Source organism: Pseudorasbora parva, chromosome 4 (assembly GCF_024679245.1).
Source record: "Pseudorasbora parva isolate DD20220531a chromosome 4, ASM2467924v1, whole genome shotgun sequence".
In the NCBI taxonomy this organism is placed as follows: domain Eukaryota; kingdom Metazoa; phylum Chordata; class Actinopteri; order Cypriniformes; family Gobionidae; genus Pseudorasbora; species Pseudorasbora parva.
In genome coordinates this window covers 42598960-42610803 of record NC_090175.1, presented here as the reverse complement: position 1 = coordinate 42610803, position 11844 = coordinate 42598960, and the positions used below count along the sequence as shown (strand labels likewise).

The window sequence follows — 11844 nt, the reverse complement described above, 5'->3', positions numbered from 1 at the left end:
TATATATATATATATATATATATATATATATATATATATATATATATATATATATATATATATAATCCTCAGTTGTGCCTGTGCAGATCGATTGAATGAGGAATCTACATGGTATATATCTATAATCGCGCCAGCTTGACCTCATCAGACGGAAGTTACTGCTGATGGGAAAACTTGATGAGACTCGTTGGGATATGAGGTAAAAAAAATAACATAAATACTGTTCGGTTTCTCACAGAAACCGATCGGTTCGTGTCTTAACAAATCAATGTGTCGTGAGGAGCAGCAGGGTTTTTGTGCATGTTGCCTAAGCATGTATTTTTGTTTGAATGTTTTTCTCTCATAGAATTGTTACCTATTCACCCAATTATGGCACACAGAAACGGTTGGAGTTAAAAATCTTCATTTGTGTTCGACTGAAGAAACAGACACACCTACATATTGGATGCACTGGGGGTATGCAGATAAACATCTAATTTTCATTTTTGGGTGAACTAACCCTTTAATAAATTGAATTGTATCGAATGTGTACGTGTAGTGTACTTCAAATAATAAAAGTAAATTAAAAAAGAAAAAAATCTACTTTTGTGGATAACATTACTCTGGTTGCACCAAGAGGGTCCTTAAAAGTGGACTGGGTCAGTCGAATTTTCACAGAGTCCATTGCAGGCTGTCTGCGTCACTGTGAGACAGGCAATGTCTGCCAATGCAGAGGTCCTTGGTGGACTTGGCTGTGCTGCCGGAGGAGTTGAAAGGGTTTAGATAGGATCTCTCAATGAGAGAGCCCTTTTACAGTATGAGTGCAGCCAAAAGCAATATAAAAGGTTTTGCTTGCAAATGCTTAACCTCAACTGTCTTGTAGTATCTTTCCTCGTCAGGTCAGAATCTCAGGATGTGGTGTGTCTGTTAGTGTTAACCTCTTTTAAAATATAAAAGGCATCGTATGGAACAGACCAAACATGATAAGAAGCAGTTAAGTCATCTTCCATGCAATCGTATATCTGTTAATGGATTTGTCCCTTGGACTGTTGTGTTTACAGTCAATAACCATTAAGATAAACTGTGCTGTGTGTGAAGATTAAGTGGATGAGTTGCAGATTATGTTCATTTAAGGCATCCAAACATGTGTATGAATGGATTTAGATAGATCTTTGTGACCTCTCTTTTGCTGCTGCATCCAGAGGTCCTGAAGGAATTTTTATGGCGGCTCTTGCCTAAACTGTAGGAATGAGTTTGGTGGTTAAAATCAACTTGTAGACCAATGAGAAGTCCTCTCCTTGGTGGTGGTGGTGGGTGTAGAAGGTCCCCCCTTCCTGCCATGTAAGAGGTGTTTGGCAGTTGTCTTTGTCATCTTATCTGGTGTGGCACATCTTCTTCCACACCGGTAGTTAGAGAGGGGCATTGCCATAAACTGGTCTCAGGAATGCCATCCTAACTGATGTTCACTACATATATTTTAAATGAATTATATTGCAAATTTATTACAAATGTGTAATTACAAATAATATTTAAATGCATGAAATTTCAGTACTATTCATTCATATATAAGCACTGGGGCTTTGGACTGGGTGCTCTCACCTGTGTACTTTTTGTAACTCAATTTGATATGAATGCTTTAGAACAGAATTTGAATTTAAATGTAAATCTTGACAGCTATTGTTTCAATGACTGAAAAATGTGAGGATTTGCAGATCCCAAAGAATATTATAAAAAAATCGACAATGATATGTGTCTTGAGGTCTTCTCACATTGTGTGTGTGTGTGTGTGTGTGTGTGTGTGTGTGTGTGTGCGTGCGTGCGTGCGTGTGTGCGTGCGTGCGTGCGTGCGTGCGTGCGTGTGTGTGTGTTTGTGTGTGTCTGTGTGTGAGAAAGAGACAGAGAGACTTTTTGGACTTTTCAAAATTACATTACAATAAAACAACAATAAAAAATACACAGTAAATTCATTAACAATTATTTACGAACTTTTATGAATGCAAAACACAACTCTTCATTCATAACTGAACATAAGGCTTCTCTATAACACCATATGGATTCAAATTTTATTCAGTTATTCATTACTTTCCACAATTATTCATTCATTCAATTATTCATTACCTACTGTCCACATATCATTCCTTTGTTCTATATGATTTCACCTACTAATGTGCATTTTCACTTTTCAAGTACAAAATTCAACAACTGACATTCACCATTTCTACTTCTCACATATTTAAAACCAAAAGTCTGTACAGAAAAGAACTTCATTTAAACAATCAAAACGTTTTGTTTATCATTTCAAACAAAGGTTTTAACAAGAAATAATGTATTAAACAGTGAAAAACTGTGCTCTTTTTCAGCACAAATCTTTACTTCAATCAGGATTTAAAATAGAAACAAAAGAATTAACTGTGATTATTCCATGTAGAATATATAAAAACCCTAATAAATTTCAGCTGTTTTTTGTTTAATAGTGGCTTATATATCACTCTTTACTATTGTCTGACATTAAATTTCAAAGCATCGCACTAAGGTGTATCAACTTTCTAATGTAAACCTTTTTTGTAACGTTTACACACACACCTTATACAATTGTTTTCCATTAACACCATTAAAATCCAAATATATAATTGCAGAAGAAATCCAGAAGGATAATTTAGATTGGGGATAAGAACAATTTAGGAAAGTCTATCAGTGATTTGTACTCGAGGCTCGGACTCGGTCTCGGACTCTGTCTTGAGACCATATTTTAATGGTCTCGGTCTCATCATGGACTCGTGTCCATTAGGACTCGGAATTGACTCGTACTCGAACATGTTAGGTCTCGGACTTATTTCCGAGTCCACTCGAGTCCAGTTCAAAATATTAATGATTATTACACTATGTTAATATTTCTAGTTAATAATTGATGTTTGACACTTCCAAAGATGTGTGGTTTTCCAACACAGTCTCACCCCTACTCGTCAAATGTTGCCGGTCAAGGGACCCTGACGTCAGCTGTTGACGCACAGGGTACCCCTAAATCGCCATTTTTCGACGTACTGGGTAATCCACTGATTTCAATGAGAAACCTAGGACGTCATAAACAGACGTGTTGGGCATGTGAATGTTATCGTTATGATGGAATATATTGGGTTATAATTTTTACATTATGACATGTTGGAGTGTGATTCTCAATTTAATCAGCCAGCACAATTGTATTTACATTTATTTACGCTATGATACACGTTTGAAACAGCAGTCAAACCCCACCCCGCCCTAAACCTACCCATTTGCGTATTATATGATATAAAACACAGACTGTAACAGAGGCCAAACGATTGAATTGTGTGAAGAAAAGACCCAAAAGCAATCACCGTCTCTATCCGCGCCGCGCGCCGCGCGCGCACTGAAGACGCCACAGGTAGACCCCTCGGCGTCACGCGATGGACGAACTGGGAACCCAATTGCTTTCAGTGGGAAACCTTTGGCGTCAACATTAGACGGCAATTCTATCGGTATGAAATCGCGCTGAAGAAGTCTCATTCAGAACACATCGCGATGTTTGGCATCAGATCACGTGTGCCACATGTTGGTGAGTAGTCATACATATTATGTCCTAATATTTGATATAAAGTATTTTCTGCTTGTCGTTATCGATCATGTTCAGTCACTGCATTGTATCTGTCATCATCTCCACTGAGGCTTTGCATTTCTTTGCTTTCTAAATAAACACACCTTGCTAATAGGGTGATTAAACACTGTCACGTGACGTGCTATAGACCTTTAAACATTTGTTAATATTTAATAATAATTACTAGTGTAGTTCCAACGTGGCATTTGTAGTAGAAGCACAATAAAAAAAAAAATTAAAAAAAAAAACACTTGTCATGCGTTTACCACAGTATTGGTAGTTTTAATGTGATATTTGTTGTAAATAAACAGTAACCACAACAATTGATATTTTTAATGTGATATTTGTTGTAAATAAACAGTAGCCACAACAATTACCATGCTTTAAATGCATTTTAATGTAAAATCCAAATATTGTTATTTAAATAGTATACTTTATAATGCTATATATTATATATTATGACTTTTTTCTCTCTCTCTTTCTTTTTTTTTTTTTTTTTACCTGAAAAGACCAAAAGGGCCTCTCGGACTCAGTCAACCCATTCTTGTTTGTGGAGAAGTAACGGAGAAAACCGAAAGCTGCAACAGCAAATATTTGTAATGGTATGTGTTGGTTTGAACCCTTTATCAAACATTATTTAGCATTTGTTGTTACTTATTCTTACAAATCCCATATCTCAATCAGTAAGAACATATTCCCGAAGTCTTAATAATTCACAAGATTTAACAAGTTGTCAAATTCGTATGATTCTCTTACATATAGCTCTGAAAAAAATGAAGAGACCACTTAACATGGATTTCTAAATGTTAAGTGGTCTCTTAATTTTTTTCCAGAGCTGTATTTGTATATGAAGAGTTCAGATGCAAAAGCCTCAAAAAGCCACTTCGGTCACATGACATCAGATATTCAATTATTTTTTCTTAATCAGATCACTTGCACTGTTTATAACGTCCCGTTTGCATGTAAATAATTTATGTGATCACAAAATCAAGTGGGTTATCTACATTTTCAAACAAATTCTTATGATATAGCTTGCTATTACATACTTTTAACTGTCTTAATTTATATGTTTTAAAAACAATAGTATTTGCACAGAGTAAATGATACTTTCTTGTTTTACAGAAGAGAAGAAAGACCAGACCTTATATCGAAGCAAGCTAAGAAAATAAGTCCTTTGTTTAGGGTGAGGAAGGAAGATGGACATCTTGTGCCCGAAGAAGACAGAAAAGTGCGCAAGTCCATTGGTATGTCTTGTATTGAAGCAATGCTGTAATATGTAGTACAAAATTTGATGTTGATCTCTCAAAGGACTATTCATTTCAACAGTGATCATTCTTTCTACTCTGATAAAATACGTACCATTATTCATGTCTAAATATTTTAATAACTCCTAAAATAAGCAAATGAGGTTCTGTATCTTGGATTTATTTAAAATGGTAAATATTTGTTTTCCCTTTTTGATACAATTATTATTACACTTTTGGCCTTCAGTTCTTAAAAACTGCACCGTCTGTTTGTCTTAGATAAAAGCAGACAAGTGTGGGAAAAAGCATTTAGTTGTTATAAACTCCATGTATTTCTCCATTGTTTTGTAGACCATGGATGGTTCTGGGTAGCTTTAGAAGATAATGAGTTGGGACATATTAGGAATCAAATAGTAAATGTTCCTTGAAATATCTGGTTAGTTCTTTCTAAAAGATCTACTGTTTAAAAGGTTGCTGTTGATATGGGTAAATTAGTTTTTGTTCAGTACTTGGCTAATATTATGGGCTGAAATATTATACATAATGCTTCAATGTGTATATTATTTTATGTACTGACTGCTGCTTTGTAAATTTAAATCAGGAATTGGCATTTCTGCCCATTTTGAGGTGGAGAGTTTACTGAAGAACATAGGTTAACCCGACTGTACATTAAACTTAATCTGAATTGTGTTTGTTGTTTTACTTTTAGACCAGGACTGGAGAACGCCGGATTATACGACTTCTTCCTCTGGTTGAGAAAAGGCTACACAACATCAGTGATCACATCATCTGTACATTGATTATACTGTAGGGTACAAGTGGGCGAACGGTTTAGAAGAAGAAGAACATGAACATGATAGAGGGAAGAGACAGAAACCAGTCTAGTTGTAATAATGAATCATTATTTTCCAACACTATATCAAATCTGTTTTCTGTATCATAGTTGACTGGATGGGATTATGTGGCACTCATTTGTGTGGCTTCAGCAGCTGTGAATGGATTAATATGATGTTAATGTGTTTTTTAAAACCCATTTTTATTTATCTTGAATCTAATTTGACTTTATTCTACTTTATCAACTGTATACTGTATCCTCCAATAAAGTGTTGAGTGATAAAGTATGGCGAGTATTCTGTATGGTGTTTGGTACAGTAAATACACATTCAACAAGTTTATTTAGGTTATCTAATTAATTACCAAGAATATTTTTACTTGAGAAGTAAACATTTTTTATCTGGTTATATTATATTTGGTACAATGGTCCAAAAAGTTGTATATACTTGCATGCTGTGACAAGTATGTCAGTTTTCAGTGAAATAAAGGGAAGGATTACAAACACTTTAAGCTTAACTGAAGATGATCCATGTTGATCATTCTGGTACATCTACTACTGCAATAAAAATTAAAGCATGCACATTTTCGATGCCAGGTACGTGAAGAGGGTGTAGATGAAATTGTGATAATGTCTCATGTTATTATTACTTAATGGTGCATGGTCCTATATTTAATAGTAATAATGAAGTGTAAATAATATAAATAGTTTTTGTTACTCTGGAAAGTGGATAATGGCAAGTTGTTGCAGGTTCATCCATTATATTTATTAGTGTTTATCCATAAAATAAAAGAAAACTTAATAATTATTATTTTACAACATTTCTTTCAAATATTTCTGTATTTCATCAGATGGTCTTGCAATATCAAAACCTATACACAAGCATGACGTTAGAATAGAAAAGACAAAATACTCTGATATTTAAATGTGACTCAAAGTTTGTTGTACGTGATGAGGAGAATAGATCTGTGTATGTTGTACTGCTCTTACACCTCCAGGGACCCAGTAGTGGCCCCTTGAAGAGCAAAAAAAAAGCATATTTCAAATGGCTTTAACTCAAAGTCTGGTTAGCGTATCACAGAGAAAATTGGCAGGACAACTGCATATGCAATGTTTACTAAATAATGTTGGCCACAGTTTTCAGACATATATGGAAAGCTGCCATAAAGGTTTTTTTAAAAGTGCTCACAGTAAAATATACAATTTCAGCTTGGCCCTCATATATGTCATATAGGTTTACACAATGAACATATTTTAATATCCAGTTGTCCATTAAATATGTTATTTACTTAACATTTATTGTTTCATTATGAAACCTTTTAAACTACATTACCCATATATCTGTCATTGTATCAATGCAATGGGAAACATGGCGCTGTAGTTCATAGAAGTGTGCAGAAATGCTTAGGGTTAGGGTTGGGTTCTCAGTAAAGGAGTCATTTCTCAGAACATAGCGACACTTTATAGTTAGCTTAACGTATTACTGACGTAATAACACCAAAACATACGTTGTAACATGAAACGCCGTTTTACATGAGTTAAAACAGATAGTCCAATCACAGCGCGTTCTGCGATAAAGTCACAGCCAATGACAACCCAGCTGAACAGAGGCGTCACACTTACTTGTCCATTTATGGTAAATTATATCACATCTCATCCGGTTCAACTGAAGGGGTAGATTCCTTAAAGAATTAATATTTAGGCTAAATATTATATTTATTATAATAGATATTAAATATTATTTATTCTAAATATAGGCTAAATATTTATTTATTCTAATTAAATAATAAAACTCACATTTTAAAATGAAAGTCTTCTTTGTGTGGTTAAACTGATGCATAATACATATATTTGAAAGAGAACCCTTTTTCTATGCAATGGTCTACAAGCATAAACTTCTTTAAGCCATCCTTTACAATCTGAACTCTTGGAATTAAAACAAATATAACAAAAGCACAATGAATGCACACAATTTTGTAAGCATATTCCAATATTTAATGTCAAACAGTTTAAATACAAATGTAGTGCCCATATATATATATATATATATATATATATATATATATATATATATATATATATATATATATATATATATATATATATATATATATATGTATATATATATATATATATATATATATATATATATATATATATATATATATATATGCAAAAAAATAACATTTTACATTCTAAACTTTAATACTACATATTTGCGATTATTGTTCACTTTTATTGTAACTAAATTAAATGCCAATTAAAATAGTTGATGATTATTGTAAATGTTAACCATTTTCAGTAAGAAAATACTTCTATAAAGTACATTCATGTTACAGTTACATTAACAAGGTAGTGATATAATGATAGGTAGTGAAATAATGATAGAGGTAGTTATGGTGGACATGTACTTTAGTGACCATTGTAATAAAAGTTTTAATGAATAATTATTGATTTCAAAAGGTATTAACTCTCACTATCTTCATTTGTTCAAACAAACAACAAATGCAGAAATATACATTGGACTATAGCATCATGAAGTCAATGCATGACTAGAACTAGTGGATGGCAATAGATATGTCCTTCACTAAATCTCCTGATGATAAAGGCATAGGCAGACATCAAGAACAGTTTATGAATATTGGTTCTGCATATATCAAAGAGATCATAAGACTCCACAGACTCCACGTGAAGACTTTGAGACACTGTGACAGAGCAAAGGGTGCACTTCACTGGACATGTCCTATGCATGCCCAAACAACAACACCCAAAAACACGTATGAAGTGGACACCACCAGGAGGACGCACGAGACAGGGAAAACCAAGGATGATATGAGACAGATGTTTCACGAAGACCTCAATGCCGGTGTTCCATGAGAAGATGTGAAAACGTGGCCACAGATCGAATATGTTGGAGGACACATGTTGCCCAATGTGCCCAGGACAGGACATGATGATGATGTTGTCAGTTAATACATAACTGTAGGATTTATTTCTGTAAAAAACGATGCATAATTAAATGTTAAATACATTTATGTAATAAGTTCACAGATATGTGTGCATTCCCATTATTAAAAGTATATAATAGCAAGCTATATCATATGAATTTGTTTGAAAATGTAGATAACGCACTTGATTTTGTGATCACATACATTATTTACATGCAAACGGGACGTTAATAATAATAAAAAATAATTGAATATCTGATGTCATGTGACCGAAGTGGCTTTTTGAGGCTTTTGCATCTGAACTCTTCATATACAAATACAGCTCTGGATATACTATACTATTTAAATAACAATATTTGGTTTTTACATTAAAATGCATTTAAAGCATGGTAATTGTTGTGGTTACTGTTTATTTACAACAAATATCACATTAAAACTACCAATACTGTGGTAAACGCATGGCAAGTGTTGGTTTTTTTTATTATTGTGCTTCTACTACAAATGCCACGTTGGAACTACACCAGTAATTATTATTAAATATTAACAAATGTTTAAAGGTCTATAGCACGTCACGTGACAGTGTTTAATCACCCTATTAGCAAGGTGTGTTTATTTAGAAAGCAAAGAAATGCAAAGCCTCAGTGGAGATAATGACAGATACAATGCAGTGACTGAACATGATCGATAACGACAAGCAGAAAATACTTTATATCAAATATTAGGACATAATATGTATGACTACTCACCAACATGTGGCACACGTGATCTGATGCCAAACATCGCGATGTGTTCTGAATGAGACTTCTTCAGCGCGATTTCATACCGATAGAATTGCCGTCTAATGTTGACGCCAAAGGTTTCCCACTGAAAGCAATTGGGTTCCCAGTTCGTCCATCGCGTGACGCCGAGGGGTCTACCTGTGGCGTCTTCAGTGCGCGCGCGGCGCGCGGCGCGGATAGAGACGGTGATTGCTTTTGGGTCTTTTCTTCACACAATTCAATCGTTTGGCCTCGGAATAGTTGGACTTTTTCAATAAAGTGTGCCTGTTGTCTGTTACAGTCTGTGTTTTATATCATATAATACGCAAATGGGTAGGTTTAGGGCGGGGTGGGGTTTGACTGCTGTTTCAAACGTGTATCATAGCGTAAATAAATGTAAATACAATTGTGCTGGCTGATTAAATTGAGAATCACACTCCAACATGTCATAATGTAAAAATTATAACCCAATATATTCCATCATAACGATAACATTCACATGCCCAACACGTCTGTTTATGACGTCCTAGGTTTCTCATTGAAATCAGTGGATTACCCAGTACGTCGAAAAATGGCGATTTAGGGGTACCCTGTGCGTCAACAGCTGACGTCAGGGTCCCTTGACCGTTCGGCAACATTTGACGAGTAGGGGTGAGACTGTGTTGGGTTTTCTTAAGCGCAACTGCACGTGACTAAGGGGTGTAGTTTATGGGGGGATTTAACCAAATCCCATTGAAATCCCTCAGTTACAACCCCCCTAATATTTCAACATGAAAATCACAGTAGATCAAAAGAAAAATATGTAGAATTCATTTGTTTTGAAACAATAATTTTGTTCCTAATCAAATATGAGTTTGTCATAATAAATAGGACAAAAAATAATCCCCCTCCATTGAACCGATTGGTAACGCCCAACAAATGAGTCGCACTTTCACCAAAACAATGCAAGTGGTGTTTGAATGGGAGAGCAAACGTTAGCGCCAAAAATGAAGAGAAGTGCTGCATAGCGGACTATATTTAACTGCCGGTTTAGAGAGGGATGCAAAAAAATAAAGCATGTACTGAGAATGAGGTAGGAGAATACTAGAGGCCTGTGGCTCATTCCAGGGTTCCAACCTGGGACCTGGCAGTAGTGCTTGAGGGGTTGGCTGAGACTCCCTTCGACCCGCTGGAGCTGGCTGAGGCCAAGAACCTCACGCTTAAGGTGGCCTATCTCCTGGCCATCACTTCTCTGAGGAGAGTGGGGGACCTCCAGGCAATGGCAGTCACGCCAAATTGCTTGGAGTTTGCCCCAGGCAGAGTTAAGGCCATCTTGCATCCGACCCCGGGTTATGTACCCAAGGGACCATCTATTACGGTATAGTCGGTGGTTCTCCAGGCATTCCATCCCCTGCTTCATGTGACGGCGGAAGAGGGCAGACTTCACCTCCTCTGCCCGGTGCGGGCATTGAGGATTTATTGGCGAAGTCTGCCCAGTGGAGGAAGTCAGACCAGCTGTTGGTGTGTTTCGGTCCACCCAAGAAAGGGCTGCCTGCGGCAAAACAGACTATCAGTAACTGGATTGTCCAGGCAATAGCCACGGCCTATCAGGTGCGAAATCTGCCTTCACCTATAGCCGTGAGGGTTCTACCAGGGGCATGGCCTCTTCGGTAGCCCTCCTTTCGGGAGCTTCTTTGCAGGAAGTCGGCGAAGTGGCCGGGTGGGCCACCCCGCACACCTTCTTTAGGCATTACAGTCTGCACCTCCTGGTGACGCCATGCGCCAGAGTGCTCGCCTCCTGAGTGTGCCAGAATTGGTTCACACCAGGGGTTACGATGGGCGTGGCATAGTGGGTATTCGTTCGCCTATCGTCAGAGCGCTCGCTTCATCGCAGCAAGCTAACACTGCTTGTGCCGGCGTCCCTTTATACCTTTGGGTATGCCGTCACTCGCTACGTCATGACGCAACACCAATCAGGATTGGCCTTTTTTCATTTAAGCTTCAGTGGCGTCATGCTAAGGGCATTCCCCGAAGTGTCATCTATGATGACCCAGTGTCTCGTTCCCTCTCAGGGAACATGGGTTATATTCATAACCCGAGACTTTACTTTTCTACAGCTCACATTTTCGGAACCCTTAAAAAATATCAGTAAAAATATCAGTCGATTGACAGCATTTCTTCTTTGCAGTAGGACCAGTCCTTGTCCAACTTCCGCTTTTGGTAAATACAAACAATTATATATATATATATATATATATATATATATATATATATATATATATATATATATATATATATATATATATATATAATGTTTGCATCTCTCCCCCATCCCCCCTGGAGGAGGAACAGGGGCCCTGACTGGTTTAACGTCTCTACCGCTGGCTCTCTGGAGTTCTTTTCACATTCAGATCTATTTAAATATTAAATAGATTATAAAGTATATACATACAATTATATTATACATAAGAGAGTGGTCAGTTTTTTATGA

At 36.2% G+C, this 11844-nt stretch overlaps 1 long non-coding RNA gene across 1 annotated transcript; it reads left to right on the top strand.

Moving 5' to 3' along the window:
* The first annotated feature begins 3412 nt into the window (after positions 1-3412).
* Positions 3413-5944, top strand: LOC137074083 (uncharacterized). Its single transcript, XR_010904899.1, has 4 exons — positions 3413-3553; positions 4102-4194; positions 4715-4836; positions 5546-5944. It is a non-coding gene; the product is annotated as an uncharacterized lncRNA (long non-coding RNA).
* Positions 5945-11844: the final 5900 nt, after the last annotated feature.